This window comes from Alligator mississippiensis, chromosome 16 (assembly GCF_030867095.1).
Source record: "Alligator mississippiensis isolate rAllMis1 chromosome 16, rAllMis1, whole genome shotgun sequence".
Taxonomy (NCBI): domain Eukaryota; kingdom Metazoa; phylum Chordata; order Crocodylia; family Alligatoridae; genus Alligator; species Alligator mississippiensis.
In genome coordinates, this window is record NC_081839.1 from 15,653,960 (window position 1) to 15,663,059 (window position 9,100).

A 9,100-nucleotide genomic window follows, 5' to 3' on the forward strand; every position below is an offset into this window, starting at 1 on the left:
AGCAGCACGAGGAGGAGCGGTGCCCAGGCCACGGTGGGAATCCAGACCAGCGCGCCTTCCCCAGGCAAACAGGTCTCTGGCTCGGACCCGCGCAGTCTCTCTGAACCCCCCAGAGCTGAGATCAGCCCCTTCACGCAAATCTGCCCCTGCTCCCTGCCCACAGGTGCCAGCGGCTCCCCGCTGAGCTTGGCAGGAGGAGCGAGAGTATTCAAGGGGTCAGAAAGTGCAAGCACAGAGGAATTCAGATGTTACCAGGACAAGGGCTGCCTGGGGACCTGCCGGGGGAAGTCAGAGACCATCAGCCCCCTGCCGTGACAGCTCTAATGAATACGTGTGCACCAGGCCCAGCCTGGACCAGAAATGCCTTCCCCCTGCAGGGGTGTGCTCTGCAGGGCCCGGGGGATGCTAATCCCTCCCTGGCCATTAGACGCCATTTATCACCTTGCACCTGTGGATGCCAGGCACCATCCTTGCCCCAGATGGCCGCAGTGCAAGGCTTAGCGGAGAGCTGCAAAAGGTGCTCTCCAGGCTGCCCGGCTGCCACACGCACATGTGTGCACGCATGTGGCCTCCCCTGCCTGATCGCCCTCCTCCTGCTCCCTCTAGCCCCTTGCATGCTGGAACTCTGCCAGCCTGCATGGGGAACCTGCCATTTCCGGATGTTTTCTTCTTAAAGAGGCAATCTGGGTTTTTCGCCTTAAAATGAGAAAAAGATGGGTTTCACCACATTTGTCCATGGTGAACAGAAAACCTGGATCTGTGCTTACGAGGAGAGAGGCTGAGGGAGCTGGGCTTATTTAGTCTGCAGAAGAGAAGTCTGAGGGGGGATTCAATAGCAGCCTTCAACTCCCTGCAGGGGGGTGCAAAGAGCACGGACCTGCACTGTTCTCAGTGGTGGTTGATGGCCGAACAAGGAGCAATGGGCGAAAGTTGCAGCAAGGGAACTTTAGCTTACATATTAGGAAAAACTCTCACATGGGGAGTAGTAAAACACTAGAGTAGGTTAACCAGAGAGGCTGTGGGATCTACATCCTTGGAGGTTAAGGCCTCGGTAGAGAAAGCTTTGGCTGGGGTGATATAGTTGTGGGTGGGCCTGTTCTAAGCAGGGGGTTGGACTAGACCAGGTGACCTCTTGAGGTCCCTTTCAGCCATCATTGTCTATGATGGCACAAGCCATGTGTCTTACAGGGAAGCTCTTTCCATCCCCATGCCTCAGCCCAGTCTGTCTGTCCACTGCAATCTCAGGGGTGTCCCTCCTGCCAGTACTGTGAAGCCCCACTCCTACCCCTTCAGAATAAAACCCATCACGAGCCACTTTTCCTTTATTATATTTTAATATAATCCTCTTGGGTGGAAGCAAAACAAGGCTCAAGCCATTCTCCAGACTGCTGGGGGGCAGGGAACCCAGCAATGGGACAAGGACAGCCCTCACTCCTGCCTAAAATAGACCATTCCAGTACAACCCTCCTCCCATTCATATCAATTAAGTCTCTCTCTCCTGGGAAAGCAGCAGGTGTAGAAGAACAGCTCTAAAAATAAACATGTCTTACATTAGGCCCCCACCCCACATCTTCAAAGTTCAACCCACAACCATGCCTGTGACCCTGCCCCCTCTACAGAGTCCTTTGGGTGTGGGTGCACGTGAAGCTGTGCAGGCAGGTCTCTGAGAGGGGATGGGCAGGTCCTCGAGGAGCCTCCCCACAGCAAGGTCACTCCCGGGGCCAGTTAATGCTGACCTGGCCTGAGGCCTCCAGCACCTCCCACTTGCAGTCGAAGTCGCCGTTGACCTGGCTGATGGACTGCTCCTCCACCACCCAGAGCTGGCAGCTGGTATGCGTATCGCATCATGGCTCACGTTGATAACCGCTGTGAAGAGGAGACAGGAGGCAAAGCATGAGCGGGGTGGGAGGCAAAGCAGAGGCTATTTCCATGCTGAAGGAGAATGGAAAGACCCCACATTTTCCCCATCAGCCACTGCCAGGACAGGGCTGGGCAGTGAAGGTCACGACTGGGACCCAATGGGGACCCTGGCAGGAGGGCACTGCTTGTAGTATATAAACCATCCCGTGGGACCCACGGGCTCACCCCCAGCCAAGTAACTCTTCTGCTTCAATGCAGCCCCTTGACGGGAACCCCATCCATGCCAGCCTGGATCTGACCCATGCACCTATTACTACCTTCCTCTGCCTGACAGATGGGACCCATGAGGCCACCCAAGCCCAGTATCGCCATCCACCCTTGAATCCGATCCATGGGCCCAGTATTCCCCCAACCCCGTCCTCCTCTGACCAGGGCAGTGGACACCTCCCACCATGCTGCTTCCACTCACCTCCATGTATGTGCTGACAGCATCACCCAAGGTATCAATTGACTCAAAGCACAGATGATTTGTGGGTTCATTCTGGGGAAGTGACAGATCCCAAAAAGAAGCCAGGAGTCCTGAGCCACAAAACCTTCCTCCCACCCCCTGCCCTCCTTCCCTCAGCTAGAAACAGGACCCAGGAGTCCTCCCAAACCATGCCCCTCACTATGGCATGCTGGACAGCACTCCTTTCGAAGAGCCAGAGCAGGGCACAACCTGCAAGTCCTGGTCCTCACGCCTGCTCTGCTCTAACTCGCTTCCTTCCCAGAGCAGCGAACCCGACAGAGCCCCATTCCCATCCCCTGCGTCCATCAGGCTCCCTGCAGGTCAGCTCAGCAAACATCACACGGGTTTTCTGCCCCCCTGGCTAGGAAAGAAAAGGACCCTGAGATAAGTGGGGTGAAAGGAGCGTCCAACCCCTTCTCCTTCCCCAAAATGCCAGGATCCAACTTCCCACCCACCTCCCTCCACTAACAGCAGCTCAAGGTCCTGTGCTCCCACCCAGGGGAAGTCTCCGCTCCCTGCCCCAGCTCTCCCCTGCATGGCCGAACCCACGGCACTCCCAGGGCCGCAGCTCCAGCCTCTCCCTGACTTCTTCCTGTGGCCAGCCCTCACTCCTCGATTCCCAGCCTGTCTCCCCTTTGCCTCAGCCCTCACATCCTGATCAGCCCCCTGCACCCTCAGGCCCTAGCTCCTCCATACTCACCCTCTCCCCCCTGCCTGGAAGCCCCAGCCCCACACCTGACAACCTGCAGATCTGCATGGTGAGGGCATGGCTCTCAAGGCTGAAGCGCCCCAGACACTTGTGAGCATCCTGGTAGGGCAGGTGGATTTGTTTCGGCCATGTTCTCCTCTAAATCTGACGTGGTGATCTGGTGCAGAATGACACTAATTCTACAAGGCAGTGAAGTAATAAATCTTGCAGCATTTCATGTTGAGCAAGATAACAGAGAATACCAAAGAGCGGCGGTTCCCCTACTGTAACGCACTTCTTTGATAGTAAAAGGTGTCTCTCTAAAGTACTCTATTGCACATATATGATAGTGGATTTACATGATTCTGCTTATACAAGTTTAAATTATTACACGTTTATAGCTAGACAGTGTCAAGAAAATCCTGAGCCTTACAGTAGAATAGGGTAAGTCCTACCTGGATCTTGTCCATCATCAGGTATGAAAGGCCAGCTTCTTCCTCCTCTTCACTCTCCCCCAAATCTGAACCTCCATCATCTTCACCTTGTTTGTACTCTCCTGGTGGACCAGCTTCATCTTCATCTGCTTCATCCTCCTCATCTCCTTCTGAAAGACAGGTAAATTAATTCCTTACAGCTTTGCTTAAACCTCAAAGGCTTGTTTGTAAACTCATCTTAAATGAGCTTCTGAAATCTGACTCAATTCAGCTACAAAACCTTCTCCAGAAATCTTTAAAAAAAGACAGGACTAGAAGTAACATCCCTCTTTTTCCTCTTTCTATAGGAAGAGAAAACACAGAACTGAATGTGCCACAGCATCGAATATGAGATGATGGGTATGAAAAAAAAAAAAAGCTTTTGGTACCAGCAATAAAATAACTGCTTTTATATAGTTATAGCTCAGTGTAAAGATGTGTACTCATGTTTTCCTAAGTGCAGCTCTCCTTTAGCTGTGCACAGCATCCATGACTACTCTCTTCGCAAGTGCATTGCCCGCCCCCCCCGCATTACCCAATAGGAGCAGTATGTGATACTGCCCTTCACCTGACACACGTAGCTGATTTGTGCTCCAGCAGTTCCACAGTCACTTTAGTCTGAATTTTCTATTTAGATACTGACTGAATGGCATAACTAATGACTGCATGTTTAGAGAAGTCACCCTCATCATCTTCATCTTTTGAGTTGGGGGCCTCATTACCTTCCTGATCAAATCAATCTAGGTAGGTGATCTCCTGAAGCAGCTCAAAAATCCTTTCCCTGTAATCCTTCAGGTTTGTGATGTCACAGCTGAAGAAGTCCAGGTCTTCAAGTTTTTAAGATTTTGCTAAAAATGAATTAAAATTGCTCACCGAGATGAAATAACTACTTGGTACCTCCAAGTACTGCACTGCTGCCTCCTAAATGTCACTGATTTTGCTGGCTACCTCCCACCACCTCTTCTCCGTTGCTGTTTCCCGTCGTACAGAGCTCATTTAAGAAGTCTTCGTGCTGACAGTCAACATCCCTTCCCCATAAGATCAGACACTCTCTCTACACTTCCTTTGAAACAGGTTTGACCCACTTTCCATCCCATTAAAATGTGTGTCTTTGCTTCTGGATGCCCCAAAAGTACATGTGTCTTCAGAAATACCATCCTATAATCACCCAGGGAGATGCAAAGCTCTCCCATTCTCTGAGGTCAGCACAGCCAACTGTCCCAGCGCCAGTCCTGCCATGCCTGGTGCACAGACAGTTTTCCATGGCCTGAATGGGGCAGCTGTGGATGTGACGATAGAGGTAATTCTGCTTAGAGTAGATCTGGGTTCTGCAGTCCATTGTAGTCACTAGTTGGCCTGTGTGAGTAGGAAGCTTTGGAGCCGCCTCGGAGACCCGGCCATAGGGTATAATGGGGAATGAATGAAATATCTACAGCTGTGTTTTTTGTCTGATTTGGGTGAAACTTGCAGGGGTGGCAGCCCCTGTTGAGAGCATGAAGCCTGCCACGTTTCAAGAAGATCGGTGCAGGGGCTCGGGGGAACTGCACCCCACATTCTTGAAAGCAAAACTCATGTCACGTGTATGTGTTACACCACAGCGGGGTGAAAGCTGCAGGGCTGGTAGCCTTGCCGAGGCCATGAAGCCTGCCAAGCTTCAAGACGATTGGTGCAGGGTTTTGGGGGGAACTGCACCTCGAGCTGCTGACAGGCAAAACTCGTGACATAGATGACCGTGTGTGTTAAGGTGCAGTGAGCTGAAAACTGCAGTGATGGTGGCCCCTGCTGAGGCCACGAAGCCTGCCAGCTGTCGAGGGATCGATGCAGGGCTTCTGGGCTCGGGGGCCTGCACCTCTGGCTGCTGACAGGCAAAACTCGTGACATGGGTGCTTGTGCAACTGCGTCTGTTTTGAGGCATGGGACCTGGGATCACCGCAGGCCTGGCTGCTACCAGTTACCGATTAATCATGATTCCCTCAGGGACCGGCTCAATACACAGCACCAAGAACAATCCACTGCCCCAAGACAGACGCCGTCAGTGCACTTAACAAAAGATGAAGCCTCTTCAGACAATCTACAGGAAAACATGTCTCAGTTCTGCGCATCTCCATTTGATTTTGTAAGTATGAGTGCCTTGAGGCTGGCCACAACCAAAATGGCTCAGGATTAAAAAGTTAAGAGAAAATGTCAAGATGCCGTTTCATAGACACCTTGTTGTAAAAGGAAGGGAATTGGAAAAAAAGAAAATAAAACCCCATAATTTCAAGATGGCTCCTACGTGTCTGGTTATTCCTTAAAACTTGATGTTTTTCCTGGTTGTTAATCCATTTCTTGAGATGTTCCAAACCAGATAACCCCTGGTCACTGAGAAAGGTCATTCATTTAAACTGAAACTGTTTGTATAACAGGATTTTCCCTGTCACTTATGGCTTGGGACCCTCTTCATTTACACAATTAAAAGAATGCTTTGAAGAGGCTGGACTAAGGGGATAAGAAAGGTGTAAAGCAGAAAACAGGGTGCTTCAAGAGAGAAAAATCTCTCTGACACCACCCGCTGGTGTTCCCAAGAAGCTGGCAGAAACAGATCCTCTCCCTTCAAGGATCGTGCTGGGAACTTTGCTTGTCATCAAATCACCGGAGTGCCTGGGAACAGTGACACCCCAGCTCTCGCTCTCTCTTTCTCCCTCTTTCTCTCTTTTTGTCTCTAGGCATAGCTTTCTGAACCTAAATTGTATTAGTTAAGCTTCAGCTTAGTTTCCCCAAATACTCAATTAAACCAGGGGAATATTGTAATTGTTTTCTTTGTTTCCCCTTGCATGTCTATTACTACTAGTACCATTATAAAACTCATATGCTTCACAATAAATAACTTTTATAGTGAAACTGGTGGTAACTGGATGCATTTTTCCTTCTCTACTTCCCTTCCTCACTTGCTCTGCAGCAACGGTTCTTTTACCTAAGCCAAAGATCCCTGTGAAGCCCAGAAATACTGTGGGGTCCGCTCATCAAGAGGCTACCACTACTAGGACAGTTAGGGCAAAAGATTGGGACGTGCTGAGTTTGAGACACGTAAGAGGATCAGCTTGTATAGGCTGATGGACCCACTTTGGCTCAGGCGTGCCCTAATGAACTGAAAGCTGGCCCATGAGGGTGTCAGCTGGACACCCAGCCGCATTCAGAGGGATTCTGTTCACTGTGTGCTGGTGTCTGACTGCAGTGTAGTGTTACCTTAATGAACTGATTCCTGGCATGTGAAGGTGTCAGCCTGATAAACCTGGCCAGGTCAGGCATGTCATGTTAGTGTGTGTGTGTGCGCACGCGCGTGTGTGTGCGCGCGCGCGTGTGTGTGTGTGTGTGCGTGCGCACTTGACTGATTTAGTGGCTGGAGGAACCCAGCCCCACTGAAATGGAGTCCTGCAAGATAGCTCCACTGGGGGTGAGGACTTGCAGAAGGCAGAGATACAGTCCGTACAGAAACACAGGTAACACAAGGAGCACATTGATAGAATTGCAAAGACCCTAGAAATGTACCCCTAATAAATGAGCACACCCCAAAGTGACAGGCAAATCTGGTAACAGCTGGGATTATGGCTGGAAATCCATTTTGGGCCACCCCACACCATCTGGGCCAGGCAAGACATTGGTCATCAATTCAGTCTGCAATCTCAGCCCAAATGCCGGGTCTTTAGTCAAGCATGTATACTTAGTACCATGGGAATGGGGGGCTGTTAGTTGGCAGCCTGGCATGAAGAAACCACGCTCTGGTCTGGGCCAGACTGGTCAGTGGTGTCCGGGAGAGTCCCCTGGTGCCATAGAGACATGGTGTGGGGTGGCCCAAGAAGGATTTCCATCTCTAATCCCAGCACACAAGAAATTCCTTCCTTGAGCCTGTCTACTTAGTACAGTGGGGATGGGGGAACCGGCCCAAACAGTATTTCCAGCCATAACCCCAGTCCAAAACCAGGTCTTTATTTGGGTCCATGTACTTAGTACAGTGGGCATGGGGGGCTGTCAGTTGGCAGCTTGGCACACAAAAACTGCACTCTGGGCCAGGCAAGACTCTGGTTGGGGGGTGTGGGATTGTATCCAGTGCCACAGAGGCATGGTGTGGGGTGGCCCAAAGAGGATTTCCTGTTGACAACCTAGCCCAAAACCCAGTTCCTTATTCAAACCCATAAATTTAGGACACTATTTGCAGGGGCTGCCAGTTCATGGTCTGGCACAGCCAAACCATGTCTTCAGTCAGGCAGGACAGCAAGGGAGTGGTTAAGCTTCTGAAAGGGGATGTAGCTCAGTGGTAGAGTGCATGCTTTGCATGTATGAGGTCCTGGGTTCAATCCCCAGCATCTCTACTTTTCATGGGGCAGCAGGGCAGGCCCTACAAAGAGAAGCTAGAAGGCCTGAACCTATTCAGCCTCCACAGGAGAAGGCTGAGAGGGGAACTGATAGCAATTTACAAACTCACTATGGGGGACCAGAGAGAATTGAGGGAGGCTCTGTTTCCCCCCAGCCACCACCCAGGGTTACTAGGAATAAAACCCTCCAATTGTTAGAGAAAAGGTTCAGGCTGGACACCAGGAAACATTACCCTACACTTAGGGCTGCCAGGCTCTGGAATGGGCTCCCAAGGGAGGTGGTACTCTCCTACCTTGGGCATCTTCAAGAGGAGGCTGGGGTGATATGATCCTGCACCCATTCCTGCCTGAGGGAAGGAGTCAGACCTGATCAGCTGTTTAGGTCCCTTCCGACCCTAAGTACTATGATACTATGACTCTGGTCAGGGAAGAGCAGGAGAGTCCCCTGGTGCAACAGGGGTGTGCTGAGGTAGCCCAGAACAGATTTCCAACCATAATCCCAGCCCAAGATCCACTTCCTTACTCAAACCCACATACTTAGTACTGTGGCTGGGGGAGCTGTCCGCTGGCATCCTGGCAGGGCCAAACCACGAGTTGGGCCAGGCAAGCTGTGGTCAGGGGAGTCCACTGGTACCACAGAGTGATAACGCGGGGTGGCCCAACAAGCATTTCCATCTCTAATCCCAGCCCAAATCCCACTTCTTTATTCAGGCCCCTGTAGTTAGTGGTGTCTGGGCAGACTATCAGCTGGCAGCCAGGCACAGCCAAACCATTTCCTGGGATGGGCAGGACTCTGCGCAGATAACCAGGAGAGTCCCATGTGCCACAGAGGCATGGCGTGGGCTGGCCCAAGAAGGATTTCTAGCCATGATCCCAGCCCTAAATCCGGGTCCTTATTTCGGTCCATATACTCAGCACAGAAACTGGCACGCTGTCAGTTCGCAGTCTATCACGGGCAAGCCGTGTTTTGGGTTGGGCAAGACTGGTGAGAGATGTCCAGCAGAGTCCCCGATGGCGCACAGGTCTGTCATGGGGTGGCCCAAGAAGGATTTCTGGCTAAAACCGCAGCCCCAAAACTAGTTCCTAACTCACGCCCATATATTTAGTACAGGGGCGGGGGGGTGTCAGCTGGCAGCCAGCACGGCCAAACCGCACTTTGGGCCGGGCAACGCTGTGGTCAAGGTGCTCTGGGACAGTCCCCTGTGGCGCCAACAGGCAG

At 51.6% G+C, this 9,100-nt stretch overlaps 1 non-coding gene across 1 annotated transcript; it reads left to right on the plus strand.

Moving 5' to 3' along the window:
* The first annotated feature begins 7,806 nt into the window (after positions 1 to 7,806).
* TRNAA-UGC (transfer RNA alanine (anticodon UGC)) lies at positions 7,807 to 7,878 on the plus strand. The gene has a single exon. It is a non-coding gene; the product is annotated as a tRNA-Ala (tRNA).
* Positions 7,879 to 9,100: the final 1,222 nt, after the last annotated feature.